At 50.6% G+C, this 20712-nt stretch overlaps 1 long non-coding RNA gene across 1 annotated transcript; it reads right to left on the bottom strand.

The window, feature by feature from the left end:
- Nucleotides 1–8622: 8622 nt before the first annotated feature.
- LOC135966076 (uncharacterized) lies at nucleotides 8623–18042 on the bottom strand. The gene is made up of 3 exons (XR_010579186.2): nucleotides 17835–18042; nucleotides 10664–10812; nucleotides 8623–8953 (listed from the first exon to the last, which is right to left on the bottom strand). It is a non-coding gene; the product is annotated as an uncharacterized lncRNA (long non-coding RNA).
- Nucleotides 18043–20712: the final 2670 nt, after the last annotated feature.

Raw genomic sequence — 20712 nt, 5'->3', positions numbered from 1 at the left:
TGTGCTCTTGAAACCTGGGCACAGAGTCACAGCCTGGCAGGAAGCATCAGTGATGCAGGTGTGCCCAAGACTGGGAGGATGGCCAGACGCTTGGAGGCCAGACTGGCCTGCAGGAGATGACCACTTCTCTCTCCGGTTGGTTAGAGACAGAGTCTGGGCTTCAATTTTGTATCTGGAATCTCACAGTACAGAAATATCACAAAGGGATTAGACTTCGTATACTTACCCCAATTTTTTTTTTCATTTAAAAAAATCATGTTTATTGTGACTAATTCTAAATCCAACAAAGAAAAATAATTAAGTGTAAAAACTCTTGTCTACAAAACGTAAACCACAATCTCTTTACCCATGAGACCCAACATTTAGTTTACCTTTTCTTCAGTATTATCTGATTTCTTTTTTTTTAAGTCATTACTGAGGTGTCTCCTCACTGCCCCATGAGGAGGTTCATGCGCTCTTCAGGGCCCTTTGCTGTTTTACCATTTCTTAGGTTTAAGGGCAGGATCATTTTCCCACACTTGTTTGCTTCCTTGATCACCAATTGTTCACAAGGACATCATTGTGCATCGGAAAGCCTAGTAAATGAACTTCATTAAAAGTGAAAACAGTAAGGACATGTTGGCTGCTATGACAGCATCCTCAGTCACCGAATCTCCCTGGGGGACCACATCCCCGATCTTCTTGTAACCCCAGCATGCAGATATTACTGTGGCTGACAGGACTGGCCCACCCTGGGGGAGGCATGAAAGCAAGTGACTCATATTTAGGAAACTCGGGTGATCCTCCCGAGCCACGTTTCTCAGGGTGTCAGGGGACCAGCCACATGCGGGGAACCTCCTGGCCTGGCAGGTGGCAGACTCCTGGGACCCGCCTCAGACACGTTAATCAGAGAATCTAAAGGTGGGCGACCTCTGAAAAGTGTCTGTAAAGGAAGGACTCAAGCTCTGCTCTGAGCCTACTACACGCGGGGTCACGCAGGACGCAGCTCCCAACAAGCCACCCAGCGTCCAGTCTCCATTCCACCCTCATGGGAGGAACACCCGTCAAGTCACAGAGCAAGTCTTCAGCCAACACCTTCCTGCGCGACCTCCACTGTCGCCCAGCCCTGCAGGAGTAGCCGCTGAGTAGGGGAAACAACTCTTTGCTCCCTACCCTGCCCCCGACACACCTCACATTCTCATGGAAATCCCAGTAGAGTTCAGTCGGAGCCGCCTTTCCTTCACAGCACCCACCTCCTTCCACAGTCGAATCCCAGGCTTGTCCTAGGCCCTTCTGCACACGCCACCGTCTCTAGCACCTGGACCTCAGGCTGTCCTCACGCAGCCACCTGCACCTTCCTGAAAGCGGTATCCCCACACGCCCCGGCAGCTGCTACCCGTCTCTACCAGGACATTTCAGAGGTTCCACAGCAAACCCGATGCCCTTAGACTGAACACGGCTCTTCCCTCACAGACCCTGTCACTCCAACACGTCACCACCTACCGGACACATGCAACAAGCCTCTCTCCCTCCACACTGTTGCCCGTTGGGGCCTGGCCCTCCGTCCTGTCCACACTTCCATTCCAGGACGTACCTCTGGGATCAGCAGCCCCAGACTCACCCCCAAAACCTACCGCACTGAAAACAACCTTCTTGACGCATCAAACAAAACACAGAAAACCACCCTCAAGAAGCACGTACCTTGAGTCAGAGGAACACACTGTGAGCCCTGACCCTGGAATGGATCTGTGCACGTGAATACTTCTTGGCCCTGTCCCGACCTTCACAGCCTGTCAAACCCACACGCATGCTCTCCTCTCTCTCCAGCTCCCAGCCAGATTCTGCCATTTTCCTCAGCTTTAAGACAACACCCAATCCTTCTCATAGGCCTGGAAGCCAGCCCTCGATGGTCACATGATCTCCCTCCTGGGGCTCATAGAGCTGCATGCTTCCTCCCACGGAGCTCAGGGCTGGTCAGTATGGCCCAGGGGACCGGCCACCATGACGCTGGACACAAGACCGGCACTCCTACATCTCTGTGGAAAGGAGGTGCCTTGGGCAGGGAGCACCTGGCAGCCCCAGGGAGGGACCAGGTGTGGGGGACCAGGCCTCTGCTTGCAGACACATCAGCACAGCATCCTGGAGCAGGACCTCCAGCCCAGCTGAGCCTACAGATGGCTGCAGCCCTGGACAGTATCTTCACGGTGACCCGGGGGACTGGGCCAGAACCGCTCAGCAGGGCTGCCCTGAATTTGCAACCTGTAGAAGCTGTACAGTCATACGTGTATGTTGCCTTAAGCCACTGGATTTTGGGGTCACTTGTCACACAGCGACAGACAGTGGATGTGCAAGGGCTCGCAGGACACAATGGCCTCTGCCGGCCTCACCCGGGCTGCCTCATCTGTTCCCGAGACATCACGTTTCTCAGAGCCAAAGGCTGCCAGAGCCCCCTCTTTTCTTCAAAAGTCGTTACAATCTCACAATACAAAGTGAAAAGCAATCTGTAAAATACAATAGATGATGCAATACAGGGTGGTGAATGCACAGGCGTACACGTGTGAAACAGGCGCATGCACACACGAACAGGTGTACACACATGAAACAGGTGCACGCATGAAGCAGGTGTACACACGTCAAACAGGTGTGCATACACACGTGAAAGCACCAGACATGAAGAGCTGTCTTTGGGAGCCTGGTTTTTAGGCATCTCCCTCAGCCTTTTACATCTGGCACAATCACAAACACAGCACACCACAGTACTGAGGGGAAGCCCCAGCTTCTCAGGGGGGCAATATGAGGCTTTTTTATTTATGCCAGAGGTTGCATTCACTATATTCTAGAACTGCAGGCCCCACACTGTCAGGGCTGGGTCGCCAGCCCACACGGACCTGCCCCTCGGTTGGCGCGGTTGCTTCTAAAACAGAGGCTGATCCCCACTCAAGGACCTGCAATACCTGTTATTAAATCAAGCCTTGGCCATGGATGAATGTGAAGATTTTTATTAAATGTGACTCTGGAACATTCAAAGGACCGTAACTGAATGCTTTCTGCAGGCCAGGGCGTGGGAACCCACGGAGCCCCGACGAGGCAGACTCGGAGCTGTGTGACGTAGTTAGCACCGATTTTGTTTTGACACTTGCCTTTTATATTCAGATTAAAATAAAAAAGACGCAAAAGTAGCTCACATTCTGTTTCAATTCTCTATTTCTGTAGTAACTGGACCCTTTTCCCTCTGGTTTCCCAGCCAAGTGTTAAAATAGGCCCAGTTGGGATTCGTCAAAGTCTGGGCCTCTGTTGTAGAGTAAGTGAGGGGTGCAGCGAGGGGAGCAGGGGATAGGGACGGACAGAGGGAAGGAGAGAAACCTCCGAGGGCTGGAGGCAGTAGGGATGCTCCCTGGCAGCCTCAGTCTCCTCTTTCCAAGGTAACTGAGAGCTGGTATCATGTGTGTGGTGCCGTCATATGATTCGGCTGACACACGCCAGAATTACAAAATGCTTAAAGAGTAAGCACCAGCATCTTCAGATTAAGGTAGTGTCCCAGTTTCATGCTTGCCTTTTATGACATTCTATAAATTGTCAAGATAATGCATTTTCTTACCAGCCACGCTACCAAATACTAACTATAATAAAGACCAGGCAGCATCTGAGTACTGAGCATGTGTCAAGCCCGGTGAGGTGGGAATCGTTTAGTTTGCTAGAGAAAGACACAGGCTCTGAGAGAAACTTCCTGAGGCCAGGCAGCTGTCTCCAAACCCACCTCACGCCTCCTGACCCTGAACGCAGAGAACCCAAGTCATTCACATGAATAATTTACCTGCAAGTATGTCAGATTGGGATTCAGCCCCCAGATCTCATCTTCTCTATGCAGAAATGTGTCAAGGAAGGTACAATTCTATGACCTCGAGCTGGGAGAACAAAGGCAGGCACGCTTGACACAGATGTGGGGCGGAGGCGGGTGCCCAGCGCAAGGGCAGGCAGAAGCACGTCCAGCCCTGCCCGGTCACACAGCCACCCTGCCATGCCAGTGCAGGGCACGCCACCGTGTCTCGGGGAAAAGCAGCTTCTCCTGTACAGGAATCTACCCCTGAAAGTGTGTTCCTGAGAAGGTGTGGACCAACATCTCGGAAATCAGACACTGTAACACGCTTATCTATACAGGCTGCCTATTGTCATGGAATCACTGATAATTCCCATCTTGCCATCAATTATTTCTGGTAAATATTAAGTTAACCGAGGCAACACAAGAACAAAATAATGGAAATGTCAGTGAATCTGCTCCACCTGCTGAAGAACTGGGAATAATGATGAACCGGAAGGAATCGTGGAGAACGCAGCAGGACCCCAGACCCCGCAGACAACCCGGCCCTGCCCCGCAGACCACCCCAGCCTCCTTCCACAGGAGAGTTAGTCATGGGGCCAAGGAGTGGTTTCCAAGGAATCTCAGAGGTTCTCAAGGTCTTGAAAGTTTAACGGGAATTGAATATTTGCATCTGAGTCACATGAGCACATTAAAAGTAAAATTTCTCCTTTCCACTAGAATTATGAGCTTGGGGCGGCGGCCCTGGCTGTATCTCATGCTCACGAGATGTTTGGAGGCAGCCGTGCATCTCGGGTGAATCATTTTCATAATCAAAGAAGTGCTTGGGCCCTCGATCCAGGACCACAGACCCCACCAACGAGGGTCTAACCCGGACTAGCCTCGGCCTGGAACGGCTGGTGTCCATGAGGGCTGGGAGGAGCACCAAGGAAACGCAGGGGCAAGCCCCACGCAAGCTTGGCATGTCCTACCCCACACAGTCAGCATCAGCCACAGGAATCTTTTGTTTTTTGTTCAGGAAGGAACATATTAAAAAGCCCAGGGCCCAGGGCCTGGACTCCTCAAAGCTCCTCACAGAGCCGGGTTAATTGGCAACTTCCCTCATGTTAAAATCAACTATATATGGCTGTTGACAGCCTCTCAGAGCAGGTGCAACACTGAGCTGTCTTGCTGTCTGGGGAAAGCAGGAATTCCAGGCCTCTGCCTTCCTACCTGCCCAGAGGCTCTGGCCCAGGTGAGCTCAGCTTCTCCCAGGTAAGGAACACAGACCAGCTTCCCACATGCCCCTCAGGTCACACAGGAGGGGTGCAGACCCTTGCACCTTGGCACGAGCCCTCGTGACCCACCCCAGAGTCACAAGCTCAGCCCTGTGGCCCCAGCCTGGCAGGAGGCAGCTGCTGGGGCCCCTGCTCAGGGTTCAGCACAGCGAGGTCCAGCCACACCGGGTGAGACATCCACCACCCTGGCCATTTGCCTTTAACGTAAAATAGACACAGGAATTCGGCAAGGGGCTCCCCTCCCCTGACAAACCCATACTTCCTGTTCTCATCGCTCCCTCCTGCCCCGTCATGGCCACCCAGCACTGCGCCAGACACTACTTCTGCAAGAACCAAGCACACGCCTAGAGATCACCTGTGATGACCCAGGAGAGCAGCTTTGAGCAGAGACAAATGAGAAGGAGAGGCACAGGGGCCAGGGTGCTGGGTGTGCCTGTCTTTGTGACCTGAGATTGTCAACCTCTGGCCCTTGGTGTCCGTCGTATGGAGGAGGTAGCCCCCAAATCCCTGCCTCCCTTCATCACTGACTGAGGCTGCCCTGAAGTCTCCCCAGGGTTGAGACTGCTTCTAAATCCTGTTAACTACTGCACACCCACATAAAAAACAAAAAACAAAATATCAAGTATGCAGACAGGAAAAGAAAAATATGTGAATCCTCCCCTATTCAACAGGCATTTAAAAAGTAACAGGAAAATTGTGATAGTCTTTAAAAAATGCCCAGCTATCACGTACTGTTGAAATGTTTTAGCTAATCAGGAACATCTTTACCAAGCACCTGTGTTTTTAGGAAATCAGCTGACAGATTCCAAATAACCTCGCAGCCTGCGACCTGACCCACTCTCATGTGCATCACCTCTCCAGCGGAACGAGCCCTGGACACCATTCAAATGGTGAGGAACAGGAACAAGGGTAGCTTTCCCTCAACACCACAAAACAAGCTAAACACCGAGGAGCCCGGAGAACAGGAACGTTTAGATGCTTTCCCCCACTGACCTTGTCAGAGCGAACGTTTCTATTCCATGCCGCCCAGTGTTTTACTCTCCCTGGGATACCAGCAGCCGTCAACCCTCACAAGCTGGAAACAGAGGCCAAGCTGACAGGAGGCCTCTCTCCATTCCCTACTGAATTCGCTTAGGACACGGATGTTCCCAAACACACACGGCCCCAAGTATTCCACACCTGGAGAATATTCAAACAACAGATGCTGCAAAGACGTTCCCCTAAAGAGAAACTCCGTTTCTAACTTCCCTTAGGGAAAAATATGAGGCCCAGAACTTTCCAGAAAACCAAGTCTGGAAGGAAATCACTCACCTCTGGCACTTCCTAAACCTGCCTCCCCCACAGGTGCTCAGGGATGTCCCCGCACCAGCCCCGTCCACCCAGGATGGCAGCAGGGCTCAGGCAGCCAGCACCTGGGCAGCTGGCGAAGCAACCCCAGGGTGAAAACGTCATCCCAAGCACTGCTTCCCAGAGCCCCTCAGCAAGAAACAGAGGTGGGACAGAACCGAGGGCTGACTCGAGGCTGGGGAGCCACAGACCCGCACAGCTCAATCATCAGACACGCTCTGCTGTGGACAGAGTCCAGGGAGAGGCCAGCACAGAGACCCTCGTGCTGGCTCCACGGGCCGGCGTCCTCCAGGGCTGCAAGTTTGTGATCACAGCTTCAGAATCTGGTTCCAGAATCTTCCAGAATCAAAGACACACCAAACTGTAAAGCTGCCAGGACAGCAGGGCCCAGGAGCAGGCTCAGGGGAGGACCAGGTAGAAACCCCACACACAGCATACACATGTGCATGCTTACTCCACACACGCCACCCCTTCACCCAATACTATACACACAAACACATGTATGCACTCCATACACACCCTCAAATACCCTCACCAAATGTGATGCGTGTACACACTCCACACACACCCTCAAATACATACGACACACATGAACATGCTCACTCCACCCACACCTGCTAAATACACTCCCCACACGCACAAACGTGACATACTTGCACACTCATTCCAGACATCACTCCCCTCACCAAGTACACAGGTGCACACACCCCCAAGTCCAGAACCTGCAGACTCCACAAGCTTTGGTTTCTTCCCCCACTGTTTCTCTCATCACACGAGAACCACACACAGGTGTCATTTACTGACATCTAACACCCGGGGAGGCCCTTAGAACTGCAGTCACAAGTCGGCTTCATTCAGGAATTCATCACCAGCATCCTGAAGCCACCTCCTGTCCCCACGGGGAGCAGGGGACGAGACCGGAGATGTCACTGGGCTTACAGATCCCCAGGCTGGAAACCCAGCGAAATCAGGAGGGCTCAGCCACGGCCCTGGAGGGAGATGGGTACTGGCCCAGGTATGCGCAACATGAGTCCTCATTTCCATACAGTGTCACCTACGACAGCGTCAGGTGAAAGCCAGTGGTTTGGCATTCCTGGAACAGGCAGTCCTGGAATTACAAGGGAAGTTTTTTACTCCTCCCCTCTGAACACATGAGGTCCATGGTCCCCTCACATCTAACCCTGGGAATCGGAATCAGTGACCCTTTGTCCACCTGACCACCCAAGAGGATCCGCACACCTGCTGCAAAAGCAGCACCGCACGTGGTCCACAGGGGAGCAAAGCAAATCCCACCTTTTGACTAAAACTGGATTATCCCGACACTGGCAGCCTGCAATGTGCATATCGTCAAGCCCCCACATCTGCGCCACCTGCAAGAGAAACACAAGCCCTTAGTCCCGGGTTCTCTCAGGACGGCCTGTGAGGTGGATGCTGGCACCCTTCTCATCTCCCAGTGGAGAGGAGAGAAGGCCAGGGTCAAGGGCTGGCTTATCAGGAGGCTCAGGGTTTAAACCCTATCTGCCTCACAAATCAGCTCTTACCATTCAAGTAACTTCTATCATCAGCCTTAAAATGTACCACAGTTACCAGCAATTCTAAATGCTGCTCCTTGGGACGTCATAAGCAAACATTTTTTTAGAAAGATTGACAAATCTGCTTTCAAAATCCTATGTTATGATATGACTAATGAAAATTTGAGCTATGAAATAAACCACATATTTAAATGAATCCCAAAATGACTATGGCGAAGGAAGTTTTAACTTGAAGTGAAAACTATCCTCTCAATGACGTCAGCCAGAATCATCTTCAATCGCTACTGATCCCATTTGCTTAATGAATTATACAACATCTCAGATATGAACTTAAAACCATTAGGCTGAACACACATTTTAGCACAACCCAAGTTCTGCTTTAAATAAGCAGCACAGGCGTCTCTGGAGACAAGTTTAATTGGGACTACAATATGCATGATCGTGGTAAGAGGTTTCATACTGGCTGTTCTCCAAGGTGCAACACAGAGAAACACCACTAACCTCCAAGACACCTGCTGCTTTGTAACAAGATGATGAGACACGATGTGGACAGAATACTGTAAATATTTGAAAAGGAGAAACAAATGCAAGGAAAGAATCTTATCAGTTACCCTTTACGTTCTTAGAAAAAAACCGAATTTTTTTGGGGATGATTAAAAAAGAAAATGACATTTCTGGATTTTTTTTTTTTTACCTTTTTCTTTCTGAGACAGGGTCTTGGCTGTGTCATCAAGACTAGAGTACAGTGGAGCAATTGCAGCTCACTGTAGCCTTAAGTGATCTTCGCACCTCAGACTCCAGAGTGGCAGGGACCACAGGCACGCACCACCACACTCAGCTAATTTTTCTGTTGTTACAGAGATGCGGTCTGGCTATGTTGTCCAGGCTGGTCTTGAATCCCTTGGCCTCAAGTGATCCTCCTGCCTTGGCCTCCCAAAGTGCTGCGATTACAGGTATAAGCCACCATGCCCAATCTTTTTCTTAATTCTGTAACAATTATGCTGCAATCAGAGAAAGTATAACTATTAATGAAAAGAAACTTGAAGCAATATGTTGATACGAAAACAAAATGGTTACAATTCCTCATTTTAAAATTTGAGTTTCAATACTTGTTCCATTCGTTCTATGCCACGTTAAATAAAAAATGAAGCTGTTAATATACCAAGCAAAAATGATCGCTCAAATCAGGTTTTACAAAGAAGTCTAATAGATGATTCCAATTGTATGTTTATTTCTAGATTTTAGAAAGTAAGTCATAGCCTGCTTCTATAGTTTTGTTGCCATAGACCCAAGATTAAATCAAAATGTGCGAACGTGCCTCAGGGTGAGTCAGGGAACCCCATGCCCACCAAGCACGCATACGCAGAAATATTTTGCCCAAATCTATTTTCCAACATATAATTACAGAGGTCCCAGATATACTTTTCTCTCTCTCCCCACAAAGTATGTGAGGTCAAGTTTATCCTAGTATTCGGTAAAAAGGCTCAAGTGAAAAAGGTAACAGCAATGCTCAGGCGACTCACGCAGGCCCCAGCAGACGCTCTAGCAGAAGGGATGCGGCACAGGCGGGGCTGTGAGTGCACCCTCGCTAACCTGGCTAACCTCATGGTGCAAAAGCACCCGAGGCTCTACAGATTCCATTCCCAGAGTTAGTGGAAAACTCCGTCCTAGCATCGGGATGCTCTGTGTTCCTAGATCTACCTGCTTTAAGATATGCGTGAACTGTTCTTACTCTACACACGAGACTCACTAGGAGACACTTTCAGATTTAGCCTAAGCGTACGATGTTTTATCGGAAAATAGACATTCCAGCAAATGCATTTCTATAAGATTTTCTTCCTCTTTTCACTGTGGGGGAATAAAAGGTAACTTGCCTCCAAGGGTTGGAGACAAAGCTGTTACTGCACACAAGAGCGCTGTGCACCCCGGGAACTGCTGCGCCACGAGGAATCCGTGCACCCTGGATGCAAGAGTAGCACACGAGGCTAGCACAGGCTGATGCCGGCCCTCTCCAGAAGCAGGCCTATCATCCTTCCTCCTCCCTCAGCCCCCAGCTCCCCTCCAGGCCTCAGTGGCTGCTGACAGGGCAGAGGCCACAACTAAAGGAGGCTCTCAGCTCCAACAGGGACAGGAGCTCCAGACGCTGGGGACTCCGCTGCTGCCCTCCGTGCCCACCCCCTTCTGGTCCGCCCTTCTCAGGAGTCAGGCATGGCCACTTTGAGCCTCTTTCCTTCTGTGGCTCCTACAAAACCAGTCCAGGGAGCCCAGGCTGCCACGCACGCCAGGGATGCCCGGCACAGGCCACATGTCCTCATCCAAGCTCCTGGGACAAGAAGGGTCTTGCAATATTTCACTTCCTGGTTGAGCATCCCCAGCCTGAAATCCAAAGTGCTCCGAAGAGCATTTCCTTCGAGTGTCATGAGGGAGCTCGGAATGTTTGTTTCAGAGCATTTTGGAGTAGGGACGCTCAGCCTTAATTTGAACCTCTTCAAGGAAGCCACACACTGAAGCCCCCGATGTCCGCCCCACACAATCCCAGCGCACCATCTGAAGTCCTCAGCAACAACAGATTTTCTTTCTTCAAAAATAACCACAAGTCACATAAACTCACACGCAACCACAGAAGGGATTATGGACACCTGCACAGACTGGATGAAATTTAACTGTCACATTTTTACCTGGGTAATTTAAAGTCATTCCTCAAAACATACCTGTTTTACTGAGTTGCATTTTAAGGTGAACACACACAAATCATTTCAGGGAAACAAATGTCACTTTGGGCTGTGTGTGGTCTCTTGACTCCTGTAAATAACTTGGCGTTCACCCTCACTTCTGGATAAGGGAGAAGATGCCAAGAAATCTGTTAAAACAAAGACATGAAAACAAGATTAAGAAGGGTTTGAAAGGTTCCTCCTGACTCCCTGGAGGGCAGAGGAGGCCGCCTGGAAGGCTCACAGGGGACAGGAGCACAGCCTCCTCAGTGCTTTCTACACTCAGCAGCGTCAGAAATTCCCGTAGAAGCAGAACACGTGAGAACCGAGACTGGAACACCCCAAAGAAAGGGGATGAGGGATCAAAAAAAAAGCATTCGTTCCTTAACAAATAACACGGGCAAGAAGCCGCTTCAAAGAACGTGTGAAAAGTCACTCCCAGGCATTTCAAAAAATAAGGGTAGCATGAGATTGCTTGATCAGCTCAAACAGGCTGCCGTCCCTCAGGCCATGAAGTCCCTGAGATGAGCCTCTCAGTGAACAGAAGTCACTCGCATCTCTCTGCCAGAGAAAGTCCTACAAGCCGACATGTGACCTCACGAAACCTGGGCTTCAGCCCATCGACAACAGTGAGTCTGACATGGTACATCCCTCCAGATGGTTAAAGACCCCAGGGGCTCAGACAACCTTAAAGGACTGTGTCTGACCAGCCCCTTTCCAAATTCTGGACGATTTTTCTTAATGTACTATAAGCAGCATGTTCCAGTAGAGACGTCATTAACTGGCTCTGGGTCCTCTTAATTTTGAAATTAGAAACATGCTTGGCCAAGCACGGTGGCTCATGCCTGTGATCTCAGTATTTTGGGAGGCTGAGGAAGCTGGACTGCTGAAGTCCAGGAGTTCGAGTCCAGCCTGGGCAACATTGCAAAGCTCCATCTCTACAAAAAAAAAAAAACAAAAACAAAAATAAGCCAGGCATGGGGACATGTGCCTGTGGGTCCTGGCTACTCAGGAGGCTGAGGAAGGAGGATCGCTTGAGCCTTGGAGGTCGAGGCTGCAGTAAGCTGTGCTCACACCACTGCCTGGGCAACAAAAGTGAGACCTTGTCTCGAAAAAACCAAAGAGAAAAAGAATTATATACATGGCTAGGCCAAAATAAGAGGCCTGGTGGGACCACCTGAAACACAGCTGCAAATTCTGGCAGGGCCTCCCCTGGCTTGATTTGTGGTGGGCGTGGGACCGCTCTGAAGGATAGGACCCCAGGCACCTTCCGAGACTAGACCTTATAGTACAACTTGCCCTTACTGGAAGGAACACTGGTCTTGGAGCCTGGGACACCCTGGGGCAGTGCCACCATCTCGAGGCTGCCATGGCACAAGGAGGCCCTAGCATCATGGAGCCTGAGATGTCCATCGGAGCAGGGCCCCCGACCTGAGGCCGCCATGCCAGGGGAGCCTGGACATCATGAAGCCTGGGACATCCTGGGGCAGTGCCACCAACCCGAGGCCGCTGTGACACACGGGGGCCCTGGTGCCCCTGAGAGGCTGCACAGCAGGTCCAAGCCCAGGCCAGGAGTGAAGAGGCTCCACATCCTTTCCATCCCTCCAGCTGAGGCCACAGACGTCTCGGAGCAGAAGTGCATCACCCTCAATGTCCACGGGTAAGTTTTTGGCAACAGAATCTGGAAGCATAAAAGATGGCTCTGGGTTGGTTGGTTGCTGGCTCGGACCAGGGCTCAGGCTTCTGCTTATGACCTGTCCTCTTTCCACACAAAACCTGGCTCACACCAAGCAACGTCTAAGTCCTGGAAGACCTGCTACACACAAATGCAGTTACAAAGCGGAGAAACAGGGATGCCTGGAGGGGGCCGGGCCGGGCCGGGCTGTGCTCCAGTGGCACCGGGGTTTCTCAGGAAGACCCTGGGCATTACAGGGTCCAGGGCACGGGCTTCCTGGGATCCAGGACATGGAACAAGCACCCATTCCCCGGTCCTGTTGAATATGAATCGGCTAAGGGCCGATTCCCTCGGAGGACTGAGTACCGCTCCACACCCATACCAAGGTAATAACAAGCCCAGTACGAGCAGAAGGCTGGTGATGAAGACACGAGGACCAGATGAGCACGAGGCATCCTGACAGATCAGCCCTGGCACCGAACAAGGGGCGGACAGCCCCGCCTGTTCCTGACGCATCAGCCCTGGCACTGAGCGAGGGGTGGCAGCACGACCTGTGCCCCTGCAGATGCAGAGGGATGTGAGGGGGATGCAGACCCGGCTTGGAGGCTAACTCAACCACCTCCGCTTGCACGTCCGTTCCTCATGGCGGGGAGGCGAGGCACAGGCAGCATTAGCGCTCACCTTGCCCCCGGGCTGCATTTTTTTCTGCTTATGAGTCGTGTTCGCTTTACGTGGACAGACATAGCCATAATAACGGTTCCCTGAGTATTTTGCTGCCTACATAAAGGCTTTCAGAATTCACTTCCATCCTTAGGAAAGGCGGCCAACACCAGGTTGTCTCCCTAAGATGCCATGTCTTATATGGGGGGAAAAAAGCAAGAGAAATCAAATAAAGGCCATAAAATACATCAGTTTCAACATTAAAATTTAATAGTATGCTTTAAATTGAAGATGAGTTAAGTCACATTTCCAAACCTCTGAAAGCAAAGTTACTGGGAGGGAGTGGTTTGCAACACACAGTTACGGGGAGGGAGTGGTAGAGGGGCCCAGGCTGGACCAGGTCTCAAACGTCAGTGCAAGGAGAAAGTCTGAACAAACGCTCTCCTGCCCTGCAGCTGTCCTCTTCCAAAGCACACCGGTTATCTGTCAGTTTAGAATAAGGCCTGGGGAGGCGGGAGGCGGGCCTGGGAGGATCACCTAGCAACCAAGCTCCTCAGGCGCACCACGCTGAGCTGAGCAGCACACACAAACACCACTAATTCTCCCCAGAGAGAAGACGGAAGGCAGCACACTGCCACACCAGGCTAGAAGACCGAGGGGAGCCAGAGGCACGTTTAATCTTGCTTGCATGGCGGAGGGAGGGGAATAACGCCGCTCTCACTCAAGTGTTGCACAATTCTTTCTTAGCACTGAGCAGCAGAAAACAAAAATTATAGATGCTTCCTCAGAGAAATGTTTCCCAAGAACTGCACATAAATTACGTTCAAGAAATAGCATTTGAATGCCTCAAAGCGCTTTTATTTTTAATAATCCCCAAGTAATTCTATAAAACCAGGAATCACAGTCTCACCCAGCCCCAGGATCACGGCCCAGGTGACATGGGCACACACATCCTGAAGATCTAATGTTCAACTAAAGTGGGGGGAGTGAAAATGATCCTGGGTGTAATTTACACGGACACAGGAAGGTGACTGAGCCCGAAACCCCTAAACCAGGAAGACTGGCGTCCTGCAGAGGCTTCACCTCTGTCCTTTCCCAGCCTCTGGGAACCACCACTCTCTTCTCTACTGCCACAAACGCCGCTCCAAGGTACAACCAGGAAGATCATTCAAAACTGAGGAACGTGGCAGAACAGAGCTGTCAGGAGACTTTAATCACCAACAACACTGGTTACATGACCCAAAGATGATTAAAACCCCAGGCCCTTCAAGACTGAATGTTATCTATACTTAAATGCATTTAATCACCACATTGGGGGGTTATTCCTTTGTTTTGCTGCAAATATATCCAACGGCTGTCAAAGGAAAAGGCAATTTGTTAAAGAAGCTTCTTGGAGTGTCTCAACTGGCCTCAGAGGCAGGATAAAAGGCAGGAATTCCTGGCAGAAATGCTCAGCCCAGGGCAGGCGGAGTTCTTGAGCACCAACCAAGGCAAAACAAGGTCAAAGACCACACCACACTCTCTTCAATCACGTCCTTCATTCCACATGTCCTTCTATTTCTCGAGACTTCTCTGGGAGAGAGAATTAAATTGTGCTGAGCCTCTGAAAGCAAATGGAAACACACCAGGGAAGGCCCTGCAGATGCTGAGAATGGGTGCAGCCGTCACAGCCCGAATGTCCTTTCAGGACCATCTGACCTGGCTGCGATCCAAGTATCCAAAGTGCAGGAATGTCCGTCGGACCCGTGAAGCCAGGATTACAGCCACTGAAGGGCAGTTTTCCATCCCACCGCAACCGGCCTTGTTAGGGGCTTCCTCGGGGACCACCGACCTCACGCCACCACCCCTCAACTACTTCAACTAACTTACATCATGCCAGAGGCCTCTCCAGGCCGACCAGCCCTGCCCAAGTCCTGCTTCACGGCAAACCCTCCAGGCAAACGTCCTCGGCCTCCTCCAGGAGGCTGTGCTCTGAAGGTGCCCTCATTTACTTCTGTGGCTCTGAGACATTTAACTAGAGCCCAACACACCTCTTCTTGTTCACAGTATTAACAGATTTTTATGGTGAACTTTCACTGGGAAGAACACTATTTCAGGAGCCCCAATGACCACAGTGAAAATGATTTTTACCTCCCCTTACGTGACATCCGCAAGGCCAGGTCCAAGGAATGTTCTGGATCTCAGATAATGGCATATCCACTTGTAGTAAGTCTTGGTTTTGTTTCACAAGCTATCAAACGCTGCCCCGAAGCAGGAAAAACCCCACAACGTGGCAGGGAGGGGCAACCAGCGTGAGTTCCAAGGCCAGACCACGCGGGTCTGCTGACAGCGTGGCGGGGGTAAACAATGCAGGGTCTAAGGTCAGACCACCCGGGTCCCGCTGACAGTGTGGCTTCAGGAGTTTCTTAAACCCTTTGCTCTCCAAGTTTCATGTCAGAAAAATGCGGTGATAACTGTGGCCACCTCGTGGGATGATGGGAACACACACAGTAACAGTGTCAGCAGGTGACTTGCTGGGCACGTGGCGAGGCCACACTGCTGTAGGTTGCCCCACATGAAATCCAATTCGTTTAAAAAAAAAAAAAAATACCCCAAACCTACAATCCTATAAAGGTCATTAATCCTAGCTATCCCTCAAGGCATTGAACGAACAATAATGAGCCATCCATCCCCCTGCTGCTGACCTGCCTCAGCCCCACCCTCCGGAAACTGAAACCCCACAGCAGCCACTGCCTCAGCCCCACCCTCCAGAAACCCCGCATCCACACAGGATGAGGGCAGGAAAGGAGCAGGACTGTGTCTTGGGAACTTAAACTCTGGAAGCTGAGTTAAAACAGTGCCACTCAAATCTTGTCACCAACGATCTTGTTAAATTGGAAGATTCTGTCTAGGGATCTCGAGGGAACCTGAGGCTCTGCACTGAGTGAGGTGAGCACTCGTGCTGGAATGAGACGTCAGGGAAAGCAACCGAATCTGGGGTCGCAGTTGCCCGAGGCTTGGGTCCCACTGGAAAAGTGGCACCAGGGCCCTCGGGACAGTGGCGGAGGTCCCAGGAAGCAAGTCCAGGTGCAGAGACTCGTGGACCCAAGGCTTGCTCCAGGGCCAGGAGGGGCTGCTCCGCTGACAGCCACGAGGCAGGCAGCCTTCGAGCTCCTCCAGCTGCCGTCCTGCAGGCAGGGAGAACAGCGCCCAGACCACCCCAGGGCTCCCCCAGCCTGCCAGGCTGGTACTCTTACTCCAGCCACTGACAAGAGTCCCCATGTTCCAAGCTAGGTTGAAACAGTGCCCCAGGCCTCAGGGCACATGCACCCCTGCAGGGCCACTCCTACACAACACCTGGGGATGGTTATTCCCACACATCCCCAACTCACAGCAAAACTTAAAAATGAAAGTTGGAACATATAGCCAGGAAACAAATGCTCAAGAAGCAACTCCAGGGTGACTACTCCTAGAGCTATTGCTACTGAACATCTTTAAAAACATTTCCAGGGTGACTTCCTAGAGCTATTGCTGCTGAAAATCTTTCAAATTCTTCATTTCAAAATTAGCTTTTATTACACTGTCTCCCTATTCTACCCAGACTCTAGAAAACAAAATCATTACAAATTCCAATTCTATCTTATAGCAAGTTAGAAACACACGTTTCCTCAAAGGATTCCACGTCTTTAATGGCTGTCTCATTGTGAAAAAAGTAATTCTGTCTGGAAGCAAAAACCACATTAGAAATGCTCTAAATAAGTTTCTTCCTCTTGTCAGGAGAGCAAAGCCACCGCCCTAAGCAGAGGTGAGGGCTCAACAGCTCCCAGGCAAAACCTTAACACACAATGGGGAAGGCAATTCATTTCAAGATAGTTACCAAGGGCCACAACGTGAGACCAGCATAGCCATGAAAACTGCAATCATTTCACAACAGAATGAAATTCATAAAGAACTGCTGAGAGGCATGTGATAAGTTACATAAATCACCGTTCCTTAAATTCTGACGGTTGACTAGAACAGAAGTAGCTTCACGGTACAGTTCAAACAGGAGAAAGGCAGGGAGGGGTGGTTTCCACACCACACAGGGCCTTGCAGGAAAGGGACACTCTTCCTGTAAACGGGAGATCCTGGGAGTGATGTGATAAACCACGGTGACAGGCACAGAACTGTGCAAGCCGGAGTCGCGGCCTGGGCGCCACCACGGAGCTTGTGTCCGTGAACGATGAGGCTCGAATGTCAGGCGGGGGCAACCGAGGCAGTTATCAGGGAAAAAGAAAACGAGAGCACGGTGCGAGGCAAAGGTCTGAAACTGCGCAGCAACTTCGAGTCAAGTGGGACAAACTGACTCAAAATACAGGTTCTAAAAACACCACAGCGAGCTGTTCCTCGGCTCTGGAAAGGCTAAGTGACTATTGCCCACACTGAGCATCTGCTCCCAGAGACGACCCTGGTGACAAGTAAGGCCCAGCTCCTCCGAACTTGTGCCGAACCTCAGCAAGGAACTTTGCTGGTATCTTATGGCGTATCGACATGTTCCTTTAAAATCTGGTATTTCATCAACAATGCAGGCGCCAGCTTTGACTCATTTACATTTCAATTAAACAAGATAATTTACACCCTGACCATGCCAGCTAAGAGTTTCCTACAATCTTGAAACAGAGCCAGAGGCTACAGTCTGCTCCTACACAACACTATGTCTCTACAAGTTCGATGGGTTTTTACTTTCCATGTCTTCACTTGCCTAGTGATAGAAAGCAGATTAAAAACAGAAGCAGCTCAGAAACACTATTGAATGAGACTCAAATATCTTGCAGTCATCATGCTGATGCGATGTTTATTCAAGAGAAATGTTCTCACCTGTAGAAAGCAGCACACATCAACACGCACCGGTAACTGTCACCAGCATTCCAGATCATCTTCCCTTCCACGGCCACCTGCAGACCCACGGAAAGCGGGGTGACACGGCCGATTCTTGCAGCGAGCAGGCCAGGGTGCACTCAAAGTGCATCTCTTTCCAGAGGGCCACCACAGAAAGTTACACATTTATTCCATGAATTAATGGCGCTGCACCGAACATTTCTGTAAGATTCTCTAAGCAAGCTTTTCCTTCTACCTAAAATGGCCCGACACAAACTGAAAAAGCTCTTGGAGCTGGCAAAGACTTCAGTATCTCCTTAACTATTGTCATGCGAGCCCATGTGAAGAGACCACCAAACAGGCTTTGTGTGAGCAACACGGCTATTTCACCTGGGTGCAGGCGGGCTGAGTCTGAAAAGAGTCAGCGAAGGGAGGTAAGGGTGGGGCCGTTTTATAGGATTTGGATAGGTAAAGGAAAATTAGTCAAAGGGGGGTTTTTCTCTGTCGGGCAGCAGTGGGGGTCACAAGGTGCTCAGTGGGGGAGCTTTTTGAGGTAGGGTGAGCCACGAAAAGGAATTTCACAAAATAATATCATTGCTTAAGGCAAGGACCAGCCATTTTCACTTCTTTTGTGGTGGAATGTCATCAGTTAAGTCCAGGCAGGGCATTTGCACTTCTTTTGTGATTCTTCAGTTACTTCAAGCCATCTGGGCATATACCTGCAAATCACAGGGGATGCGATGGCTTGGCTTGGGCTCAGAGGCCTGACAATGATAATCTTCACTTTTAAGGTGTGTGGTAAGATCATATAATCCCCAACTCGGCTCCCGATGCTGCGTGTGGCATCCAGCAACAGCACGTTCCATTCCTGGATTACATTTGAGTCCAGAGTCCACAGTGAGAACGATTTCTGGTGAATGAAACACCAGGCAGGAGGGCGATTCCGATGGGCAGCTCTTCACACACAGCCCAGGAGCTGGGGGGAGGGGGAGAGGAAGAGGCCGACGCGCATCCACCATGCTCACGCCCTCTTCGATGCCCCCCACTCCTAGAGGCCCGGACCCAAGGGAAATCTGACCTGAAAATGGGCAAACCCTCACTTTGGCAGAGGGACAGGGACTCGGGGCCACACCTTGACCTCAGAGCAACACAAGTGCAGACACAGTACCCCAGGACACCCTCCCCACCCAAATTCAAGGAAGAAAACCATAGCCCCGCACCTTTGCGGAAACCCCGGCTGCTGGAGCAGATGCCTGCCGCCCGGTGTGTGCAGCCTCTCCCATCCCACGTTCCGGGCTCAGCACCTGTGCCTCAGCCCTGGCACTGCTCGCCACACCCACAGGTGTGCCAGGAGGGGCAGGTCCTAAGGTCTCCAAAACCTGCAAGGCGAAGGGGCCGCTCACTCCAGCAGGAGTCCAGAAGCAGTGACTGCAACAGCGTCAGGGCGTGAGAATTCTCCCCTCGGTCTCCGAGTCTCCAGTCTGTTGCCCGCCAGAGTCTTCTGCCAACCGCGAAGCCCAAGCTGGGGGGCACATTTGGTTCTGACCATTTCACTTGTCAAGATCAATACTGCAAACATATCCAATTCATCCCGTCACTAAAAGTGAAATAATCCGCTATCTCCATCACAGATGACGCAGTCAGGTTTCCATTACCGGGGTGTTTTTCCTTTTTTTTTTTTTTCTTTTTGAGATAGAGTTTGTTCTGTCGCCCCAGGGTGGAGTGCAGTGGCGTGATCTCGGCTCACTGCAACCTCTGCCTCCCGGGTACAAGTGATTCTCCTGCCTCAGCCCCCCAAGTAGCTGGGATTACAGGTCCCCGTCACCGTGCCTGGCTAATTTTCGTATTTTCAGTACAGACGGGGTTTCACCATGTTGGCCAGGCTGGTCTCCAACTCCTGATCTCAGGTGAGCCACCTGCCTCATCCTCTCAAAGTGCTGGAATTGCAGGCGTAAGCATCCACGCCCTGCCATTACTGGTGTAATTTCTAAGCCACTCTCTCACACCCACTCCCATTTTTTTTTTAAACCAGCTTTATGGCTATCTTTTCCAAGAGAACCAGTTACCCATTTGAAGTACAAATAAGACACCATATTTAAAAACCCAAAATGCCAATTTGCACAGAAGTCTCCAAATACCCAGTCGATTTGAGCCTTGAGAGTAAGATCAAGCTGTTGGCTGAACACAACTTTCCTATCCATCTGTCTGCCTGTGAGTTAGACACAAGGATGAAGCCACGAGCTAGGGACATAAAGGCAGGAACCACTAAGGCAGCCGAGACTCCAAATAAAAGCTTGAAGGACCAACACAAAGGGGATATTATTTTGAAGCTTGTCAAAGGAACAGTTGGGAAGATGTTCACATTTTTAGAATTTTCATAGTAATAGTTATAATTTACAAAGAATTTAAAATTGTGTAGTCATTATTTTGCTTTTTTCTAGATGTGCCCCTCAACAGGGTTGCTAGCTATAATTCTACATCACAGGATTCAGAACAGTACCCTTTTGGAGCAGATGCCTGTAATCAAAGAATTCCGCCTGGTCAGTTCACTTTAAGCGTGAGACGCCCTCCTCTCCTCCTTCCTTTTCAGAACTTCCAGAGGATGAAACAGGGACCTTCTCAGACGTCCCACGGTGCAGGGGGCCAGAGGGGAAGGCAGCGGCAGCCTGAATGAGGCGACCGGGAAATCACATTCCACAAACAGAAATTCTCCATGTGCTTTACATGCGCTGTCTCTGAAGAACTATGTCAGTCTAACAGTCACTGGAAAACTGTATTCAAGTGTCATTTCACATTTCAAGCAAAGAAAACAGTGGTGGGGCATGAGGGAAAAACATAGCCATGTGTTCCGGGATATTAAATAAGCTTTTTTCTGTTA

Source organism: Macaca fascicularis, chromosome 11 (genome assembly GCF_037993035.2).
Source record: "Macaca fascicularis isolate 582-1 chromosome 11, T2T-MFA8v1.1".
NCBI lineage: Eukaryota > Metazoa > Chordata > Mammalia > Primates > Cercopithecidae > Macaca > Macaca fascicularis.
Note: the sequence above shows the minus strand (reverse complement) of the source record. Positions and strands in the feature narration are given on the sequence as shown.